General features: G+C 34.7%; 1 pseudogene; it reads right to left on the bottom strand.

Moving 5' to 3' along the window:
* Positions 1-8,321: 8,321 nt before the first annotated feature.
* On the bottom strand, positions 8,322-9,339 carry LOC113251057 (60S acidic ribosomal protein P0-like; annotated as a pseudogene).
* Positions 9,340-9,703: the final 364 nt, after the last annotated feature.

Here is a 9,703-nt window from a genome sequence, read left to right as displayed (position 1 = left end):
TAGGGGGAGAAGTCTTTTTCCTTACTTTCAACAGAGAGATTTCAAACTGTTAGTATTTGCCCTTATACTACAGTATTGTTTATCCAGAGAAAAAGGATCAATAGGGTATTGATTCATGCAGTCGTGTGGGCTGAGAAATTTCAAGATCTTCAGTCAGCAAGCTGGAGCCCCAGGAAAGCGGATGTAGTTCCAGTCAGAATCCCAAGGCCAGAGAACCAGTAGGAGCTGATGATATAGTTCCAGTCTGAAAGCCAGCAGACTCCAGATTCAGGAAGAGCTGATGATTTAGTTGGAGCTCAAGGCAGGAGTCCATGTTCCAGCCCAAGACTGTTATTCAGGGGGAGTTCCCTCTTCTAGAAGGATCCGTGTTTTTGTTGTTCAGGCCTTCAACTGGTTGGGTGAGGGAGAGCAATCTGCTTTACTCAGTCTATTGAGTCAGATCTTAATCTTATCCAAAACACTGTCATAGAAACACACAAAATAATATTTGACCAAATATTCAGATACCTGATGGCCCGGTCAAATTGTAACATTAAATTAACCATCACAGTGATCAAGTTGAGTATCAAAGTACCTAACTTCTTTCTCATTACATTAAGACAAGATTATTTTTTTTCTCTCAGTGACCTGCATTTCCATGTTAGCATAGCACATTAGATAGCATTAGAAAAGAATGGATAATATTTTGGGAAACACTGTAAGAAGCTCATTACCTAGTGGTAATATAGTAATATCCTACTGATCTCCAAAGGAAACTTTTTCTTCAGTAGTATATGATAAGAATGTTACCTTTTCTTTCCCAATCTTAGACTAATTTTTAGCAGATAAATTCTATAACTCAACTTTTTTTCTTGTAAAATTCCAAATACTTAATTTTGACTTAGCTATCAGTATGGCTTTACTCTCTTTTGGTTTATATCTTGTTTACCATCATTTCAAACTTCTTTCTGAACAATTCCAGGAATGTTTCATTGGTAATTCAGGTAGTCAGAAATCTAATTTCATCCTAAATTTCATCCCACATGCTCCAGTTAACTTGTGCCTTTCGTTGTCCACATGAGCTTCACTTTCCTGTCTGTTTCTTCTTAAGCCATTATCACAATTAGAAATGGTCTCACCTCTATAATTTTGTTTTTAGTATTATTTATCCTTCAATGTTCATGTCTGCAGTTGTAATCTCCTTAAATCTTGACACGGTCTTGCACCTTAAAGTGCATCTTTAATCTTTTGTATATTATAAATACTTCTCTTACAGTGTTTGTCATATTCAAGTCCTTCTATCATACTTGTGTTCGTATTTTTATTCTCAAAAATACTGTTAATTCATAGAGAGCAGGCAGTATTTTTTTCTGTCCCTTCATTCTCTAGCAGTACATCTTCAGTTATGTGTTAAATAAATGAATTGATGTGTACTGATAGCTACAGTTAGGGCTTTTTAACATCTTATAGCCTCTGTATATGTCTTGCATGCAGGTATTCCTCTGAGCAAATTTAAACTATAAAGGAAAATATTGTAGTTAAGTTCAGAGACAGTAACATCAACAGGCCCTTTAAAAAACATTTTTATGGAAGAAAAAGTAAATGTTTTGTCTTTACTAAGCTTAACTGTGTTTAAAAGCAAGTAATTTTGTTAAGAGCTAAAAATGCATTTTCATGGTAAATATTAGAATTTTTTTTAACATGAACTGATCATTACATGCCATGGGACTGGAAAATAATTTGTTGAAATAGATTTCAAGGTGAAAATCTTAATTATTGTCATCATAATTAAGTATAAGAGCGGGCTGAGGGAAGTTGGGGGAAACAACTTCAAAGAACTATCAAAAACCAAAAAAACAAAGCCGGAAAAAACATAACAGATTTTTCACCTGTAACTTTTTTTTTTTTTCCTATCATAATTTTCAAAGAAATCTCTGGTATCAGCATTCCAGAAGTTCTGCTTAAAAAAAACAAAAAAGCATTATTTTGGGGTGAGTTAAACATATAAATTTGAGAAAGAAAAGACTATTACAGTTTGTTTTCATTTTATTTTGAAGTTACAGTTTGAATGCAGTTTAACATACATATTATAATGGTTTAAATAACAAATTTAAAATCCTATAGTAAAATTTTTCCCCCCGACTTATCAAAGAACAGTAGAACAAAATGTAAATGCTATTACAGGCCACTGGTCACCATCTTGCTGCTTGGGTTGCTCCTTAAAATATACCCTCCAGTGATTTGTACAGTGCTGTTTTAGCAGTTTTAAATGGTTTAGTTGATGAGTTTCACATTTTTCTCCTGGGAAAAAATTACATAATGTAAGTCTCAATTGTTCTATTACCAAGATTTTCTTGTGTTGTTGCTTCCGTATTCTTGTTTTAAAATCACAATTGGATTTTCAGTTTGTGTAGTTTTGTTAAAACCAAAATGTATATTATTGATGTGTTATTAATGCTATGTTAACTTTGTATAATGTTTTGTGCATCACCTCTCCTAGATATTAATAATAGAACTAAGAGTCATTGATCGAATATATACTAGGTCAGAAAGTATTTTAAGCACTTTGCATGTATTAGCTCATTAAATTTCAAAACCTTTTGAGGTAAATACTGTTAGTTCCATTTTACAGATGAGAAAAATCATAGCAAGATTGAGTATTTCTTGCTCAAGATGATATCACTGGGAAATACTAGAGGAAGAGGTAGAGAATCCAGGCATTATGGTTGTAAAATCTGCCCTCTTACGCAGTGTGCTTTATTGCATCTTGGTATTTAATTTTTAACATGGTTAATACTTAACAACGATCAAAATGCAAGTTATTATTTGGAAAATGGTTTTTGTTCCTCCCCACTTCAAATTCTGTACTTACTCTTTGGTCCAAACTTTGTACTTTTTAAAACACATCTCTTGAATATTTAAATGCAATATCAAAAACAACATGTCTTAGTCATAAATGCCTCATCTCTTAGTGCATTATACCTGTGCATCATTAGTGTTACAATTTTGTAATCATGTTTAGAATATTGAGTTTATTCCTTTTTCTGTGTTAAATTTCTGTCTACCACCATTATAGAAGTTACTCCATACAATTAAAGGTTGCCTTACTTCCAAGCTCTGTCTGAATTTTGTAAGGAATGTTTATTCACCAGCTGCGAGAAAACTGTCCATTTTAAATCAACATATCTTATTTTCTTACTCTCCTTCATCAACATCCCTGCATAATCTTGTCCATAAAATGGTTGTTATTGTACCAGAGATTATTTTTGAAGGGTAAAATAGTATTGACCCATAAACCCAGAAAATATGAGAAAAGCCCACTTAAAATGTCCAAATTTCAAATGTCATAAAATACTTAGATTTTTTCCCCCCAAATGAATGGAATGTAACAACAGAATCTAAATGGAATGGAAATATCCTGCCACAAGGATATTATGCACTGTAGTTGAGACTTTAAAAATAATTTTGTATAATTAATGAAATGTTGAGCTATTTATTCATTTTTATAAAGTAGGAAATCTAATATAAAATATTTGAAAACATGCTCTTCTCTGCCAGATCGTTTAGCAGAAATTAGAAAACATAATTTGTTTTTTGCTTCAGCTCACAAATTTCTTGGATTCTATTACAACTTCAAAGATAAACTCTATAAAATTATTATTAAGAGGAAACCCTTACTTTTAGTGAAAAAATTACTTTCCAGTATTATTGATATTCAGAAGTTATGTGGATGATATTATAATAGAACTTTATAAAATTCCCACCGTATACCCAAAGATATAAAAACATAAAAAGGGCTTTAATGCAGCAGACTTATGGCCAATTAAACCCAATTTTCTATCTTGGATAGTGCTACTCTAGCAATTTAAGGGGTCATGATTGTCGTCCAAAGTATCAAATTATTATTGATGTCCCTCAACCATTTTTAATGCCCTAGATAGCCTATTATTTATCTATCTGCTGTCTCTGCTCTCTTCTGTCTGCAGTCTTTTTACTACTTTCCTCAAATCATCTTCGACTGACTACTGCTCATCCTGCAGGTGTCAAATTAAACATCCTTTTGAGGTCTTCCTTGACTTCTGAGACTAGGCTAACATCTATTAAAATGTCCTTTATCAAGTCCTTCTTTATGTGTTACTGAGATTACTAGTGAATTACTTCTTTTAACGTAGTGGTTGCTCTTTACATACCTGTTCAATGCATGAATTAATGCCAAGCATGAATTTATTTTAAATCCTTCACTTTGAGTGTTTTCATACTTTATCTCTGTAGAGTACTGTTGTTAGCCCAAACTGGCTATATAAAATTATATTTATTTTATGCATCTTCATTAATAACAATAGGAGTATTATTGTGATCTTCATGTTCTTTGATAAAGCTTAGGGGTCTTTGTTCTTTTGGCACTTTGCTCATTATTTCTATACTTTGACAATATCTGCCATTAGCTTTCCTTATTTGAAACATCTAGCAGTTCTTTAATCCTTTTAAATGTCAGTTTCACCTCAAATCACATGCTCTGCTATCAGAATATTTTGAAGTGTGGTGATCATAATTATATACAGTATTTTGTGGTCAGTAAAACAGTTTCACTAAGGGAAGTTTTGTTCTTTTTTCTACCAGCCTTTCTTCTGATAATTTGGTAATGATAGCATATTGGTTGATTATCTTCAAGGAATAATCATATTCCTTCCTTGGTTATGATATAACTCAGGGGATGATGTCCTGTGAATCTTAGACATTGTGTTTTCCTAAATACAGATCTGTGGTAATTGTTCACAGAATCATATGATTATTTCTCACCAAATGAGGTAATTAATATCAGCTCAATGAATGGTTTCCTTTAGAAGTACTTACAGAAATAAACTTTTGTTTCTGATGTCTCCTGATGTTTTGTAAAAACACACTGTTGTATTGGAAAAACCCCAAAATCATGTTAAGTGTATGTGAAGCATCTGTAATATTCTTGGGCATAAACTACAACTATGTCCATATCTAGTTTAGTCTATAAGTCCATTAATCCAAACTCCTTAGTGAATTTCAAACTGTGACTCTACCATTCTCAACTGTCCTAATAGTTTTCCTGCTTGGCAGAAGGAAAAAAGACCAAAATAGTACTTGTGGGAAAGAGTTAACTGCCTTTTTCAGTCTTCAAATACAGTGAAAACTTATTGAATGCACAAATTAAAACTATACAGAAATTTTTTTGGTGGCACTTAAAATGAGATGAAAATGATTTAATCTTTCAAATTACTTTCTATCCTGAAAATAATTGGAAAAAAAAAACCCCTTTCATTAACAATATCTCAATTCAGTTTAGACAAGCGGCATTTTTAGCTATTTTAAAATTTAATCCAAAGCAACAACTGAAATTGATAGTGGTGTTCCTAGCATTTTAATGCTGCTCTCATTTTTTTCTGAATTAGTATTTCTCTTACATATTCCTAAATTTAGTCGTTTCAGAATGAATTTACCTCTGATCTAGGATAAGAAGCTAAACTGAAGATTGATTATAGACTCTGTTCCACTTGGAAGAGAAAAAAAATAATTTATAGGAAGTAAGCTACTAATTGAATACTATTGTGTTCTAGCCATTATTTTCTAACTTCAAGGACAGGACTCCTCTAGGATTCTACCCAGTATTGAGCTTGCATTCCTATTGGTAAGTAATGACCTCGTAATTACTTCAAGCTCTAGATCAATCACTTTTCTGGTGGAGTGAAAACATTTTACACATTGATTTTCTTTATTTAATTCCTCTTCTTTCCTATCTTGTTTGGATTCCTTGATCTATTCAGTCTTTACTAAAATTCATTTAAAGATACACAGATGATCTTTCTCATGTTCTAAATTGTACAATAGATTGCTACCAATCTACAAATAGTATCAGAATGTACACAGAGAAATAGAATAGTATGTGAAATGTGTGATTATGTTTTCACCTACATTATAGAATTGAACATGTACCCTCCCTTTCACGGAGAAGGTGGTTAGACAGTGATGGGGGGGTAAGCATTTGAGTAAGGTTGATGAGAAACAGCTGGTAACTGTTTATTCAGGGTTGCTGTACTAAGAAAAAGCACCATCAGTTTAACAAATTCACTGAACAGTTTTACCTAAGTTTATTTAGGGACCAATTTAGTTGCAAAGACTTCAATTCCAACCAGAAAACAAGTTTTGAAATTACTCTCTTTGTTGAGTATTCCACAGTTTTTATATTGAGTCATAGCATACTGCAATACTGTAGGCCACAAGAAGTTTGACTTTCTTAATATATTTTAATAGATGATATTGTTTGCATGTGTACCACTTAGAATAATTATTAACCCTCAGCTCTGGAGACGTTTCCACATGTTCAAATACTCATTCCACAAATGATCAGTTGGAAGAACTTGGGCCAATTTTGCAACTTCTCTGTGCCTCAACACTCATGTTTATAAGTGGAAATTATCATGTGTATATCATAAGATTACTGCAAAGTTTAAGTGTGGCAGTTGCCATGATGTACTTAGAATAATGCATAACGCTTAATACGTATTCCTTATAAATTAGCTATCATTCTGAAATTTTTAGACCTAAGACTGAAAAGATAATCTGATATATTTTTCTAAATACAAGGAGTTAGTAGTTCGTTTCTTTTTGTTTTATTTTGTTTCTTAGGAATCAATAGTTCATCAATCTGGTAAAAAACCTCAAAAAGTAGCTGAACTGTTTAATCAATTTTCAGGGATTTTGGGAGGGATCAAGAAATTGAACTAAATTTTCAAAGTACTTTCCAGCACTAAGTTTATTCGTCTGAGTCCTTTATTTTGCAAGTGACGGGATCCCAGAGAGAAATATCTTAGGCCAAAAAGGCACTCTCAGAAAGATAACGTCTGATTGAAAGAAGTGGTGAACAACCTTAGAACAGGGCATTCAGAGACATAGATGGATTTCAGACAAAACAAACTCAAGCACTGTCATAATTGCATCACTCAGCATCTTTCCTGTGTTCATCTCTAAATGTGAACTTTGTTCCTATCTGGAAATTGTTCGGGACAGATCCACAAAGAATTTCCAAGTTGCACATGCTATAATATCTACAAAAAGGGAAAGGTTGAGTCTTTCCTCCACCAGTTCCACAGTTTCTAGAACAAGTGGTCCATACTTAGTATTTCCCTATTCACCTATTTTGTCTTCTACCCACTCTTCCCTGGTAACCACTTTCTCTACTTGGAAGGATGGAGCTCCACTAAAATTACCTGAATGCCAAATCCAGTGATCCCTATCCAGACTATATCTAACTTGGCACAGTTTACTTCTTTAGTAACTGTAGCTTCATTAAATGTCTTTTCTCTTATGTACTCAGAAGTGTCTTTCAAACTCTGTCCTCAGTCCTCTTTAGTATTTGTTTTCTCTAGCAGTCATGCAGGACCTTCTTGATCTCTCACAGTACACTCTATGGGCAGTTTTGTTAACATACTTTTCAATGAGTGGTTCCCTTTGCCTTAAAAGGAAACAGCTGCTATGCCTCTCTTTTGCCTTTCAGATTTATTCAGGACCATAGAATTTTGATTAAATTCTAAATACCCATTTGAGCTGCTAATTCCGGCTGTCATTCTTTCATCTGATCAATAAGTTTAGATGTGTTGTGCTACTATAATGTAATAGGCGTTGTGCATTTGTCCTGGAAGAGAAACATGCATTTATGAAAAAGCAGGTGAAGTCATGCTTTAAACATATAATCACAGAATATTTCTTTATTAAGCATAATAGTGCTATGAGGGAGTGAGACATAAAGTGTTACACTTGAATAGCATAAAAAGGTGATGACTGCCTCATTAGATGCCAAGTGAGAGCATATGCTCCCCTAATAGAGGATTGTGGTGCATAAATTGGCCTTACTACTTAGAGTTCCAGGTCCTCATATCTGTTCAGTGTATCTTATGTTTGAGACTGTCACTGCAAACAAAATTTGATTATTGGACACACCTTCAAAATTCCTTAGAATTTTAATAAAAAGTTCACGTTAGAAGCACTGTCTTCTTGCCCACCCTTATCTCTTGTCTCCCTTCTAATAGTGTCAAACTTTTTGTATCTCTTTGGAATTGGTGTATTGTGTTAGGCCTGCATAATTTCCACACGTCCTGTCACTTGATTTCCGCTTGAAAATGCAGACTCATTTCTCTGATATTAATTAGAGAAACCTCAGTTTTGCATATTTTCATAATAATCATGGTGGTCTTAAGGCTATTATTTTCCCCTGTGTTTTCCACAGTTTTACAAATGGCTCTGTTATTGAAATTATTTTTATAAAAAAAATGTGAAGGACGATTTCTCTGCTGTTTATTGTAAGCTTCTTGAACTTTTTTTTTTAAAGAGAAGTAAGCCTTTATTTTCTTGTTTCACAAATAAACCTGGCTGAATTGGTTGCTTTTTGGTAATTGATTATCAGAGACCAAATCCCATATCCTCTTCCGACTCCTCCAACTCTTTCTTTGCTTCAGCCTTGGCTGGGGCTGCGGTAGCAGCAGGTGCAGCAGTGGTGGCAGTGGCCACAGGGGCAGCAGCCACAAATACAGATGGATCAGCCAAGAAGGCCTTGACCTTTTCAGCAGTGGGAAGGTGTAATCAGTCTCCACAGGCAAGCCAAGACCTGCTTGTATCCACTGGTGATAGAATGGGGCACTGATGCAACAGTTAGGTAAACCTGTCTGCAGACATATGCTGGCAACATTGAGGACACCCTCCAGGAAGCAAGAATGCAGAGTTTCCTCTGTGATGTCAAGCACTTCAGGGTCGTAGATGCTGTGATTGTCAAACACCTGCTGGATGATCAGCCCAAAGGGGGAGATGTTCAGCACATTCAGTAGGGTGGCTTTGCTGGCTCCTACTTTGTTTCCGGTCTTAATCAACTGCACATCACTCAGGATTTCAATGGTGCCTCTGGAGATTTTAGTGGTGATGCCTGAAGCCTGGAAGAAGGAGGTCTTCTCGGAACCAGACCAGTGTTCTGGGCTGTCACAGTGACTTCACATGGGGCTGTGGCACCAGCACAGGTGGCAGCTGGCACCTTATTGGCCAGCAGCATGTCCCTGATCTCAGTGAGGTCCTTCTTGGTGAACACAAAGCCCACATTCCTCCGGATATGAGGCAACAGTTTCTCCAGAGCTGGGTTGTTCTCCAGATGCCCTCGGATGGTCTTGCGCATCATGGTGTTCTTGCCCATCGGCACGACAGCCTTCCCGCGGAGGGACATACGGATCTGCTGCATCTGCTTTGAACCCACATTGTCTGCTGAAGCTTTTTGGATGATGATTCAAAAGTTGGATGATTTTAAGGAAGTAGTTGGAACTTCCAGGTTGCCCTGTCTTCTCTGGGCATCACAGCAGTGCGTCCGGGATTACCATGCAGGGTTTAAAGACGGTATCACTCTCACAAGGACGCCTGGAGAGAGGAGGCGAATTTTAATTTTTTTTCTAATCTTTATATCTTAGTACAACATAAGGTATCTTGGTAATTCAAATATATTCTTAATTTAAATTCTTATCAAATACAGTTTTAATTAAATATTTAAATATTTATTATCTTATGTAAATATATTTAAATCTCCTAAAGTTTGAGAAGTTATTTAATTAATGTTAATATACCAAGAATATTATTTTCCAGAGTTGAATTATCAAAGAAATTTATTTTAATTTTGACTGAGCTTGCATTTTTGAGAGACTAATTTCTGTTGAGTTAAACC

Source organism: Ursus arctos, unplaced genomic scaffold, assembly GCF_023065955.2.
Source record: "Ursus arctos isolate Adak ecotype North America unplaced genomic scaffold, UrsArc2.0 scaffold_10, whole genome shotgun sequence".
Classification (NCBI taxonomy): domain Eukaryota; kingdom Metazoa; phylum Chordata; class Mammalia; order Carnivora; family Ursidae; genus Ursus; species Ursus arctos.
Note: the sequence above shows the minus strand (reverse complement) of the source record. Positions and strands in the feature narration are given on the sequence as shown.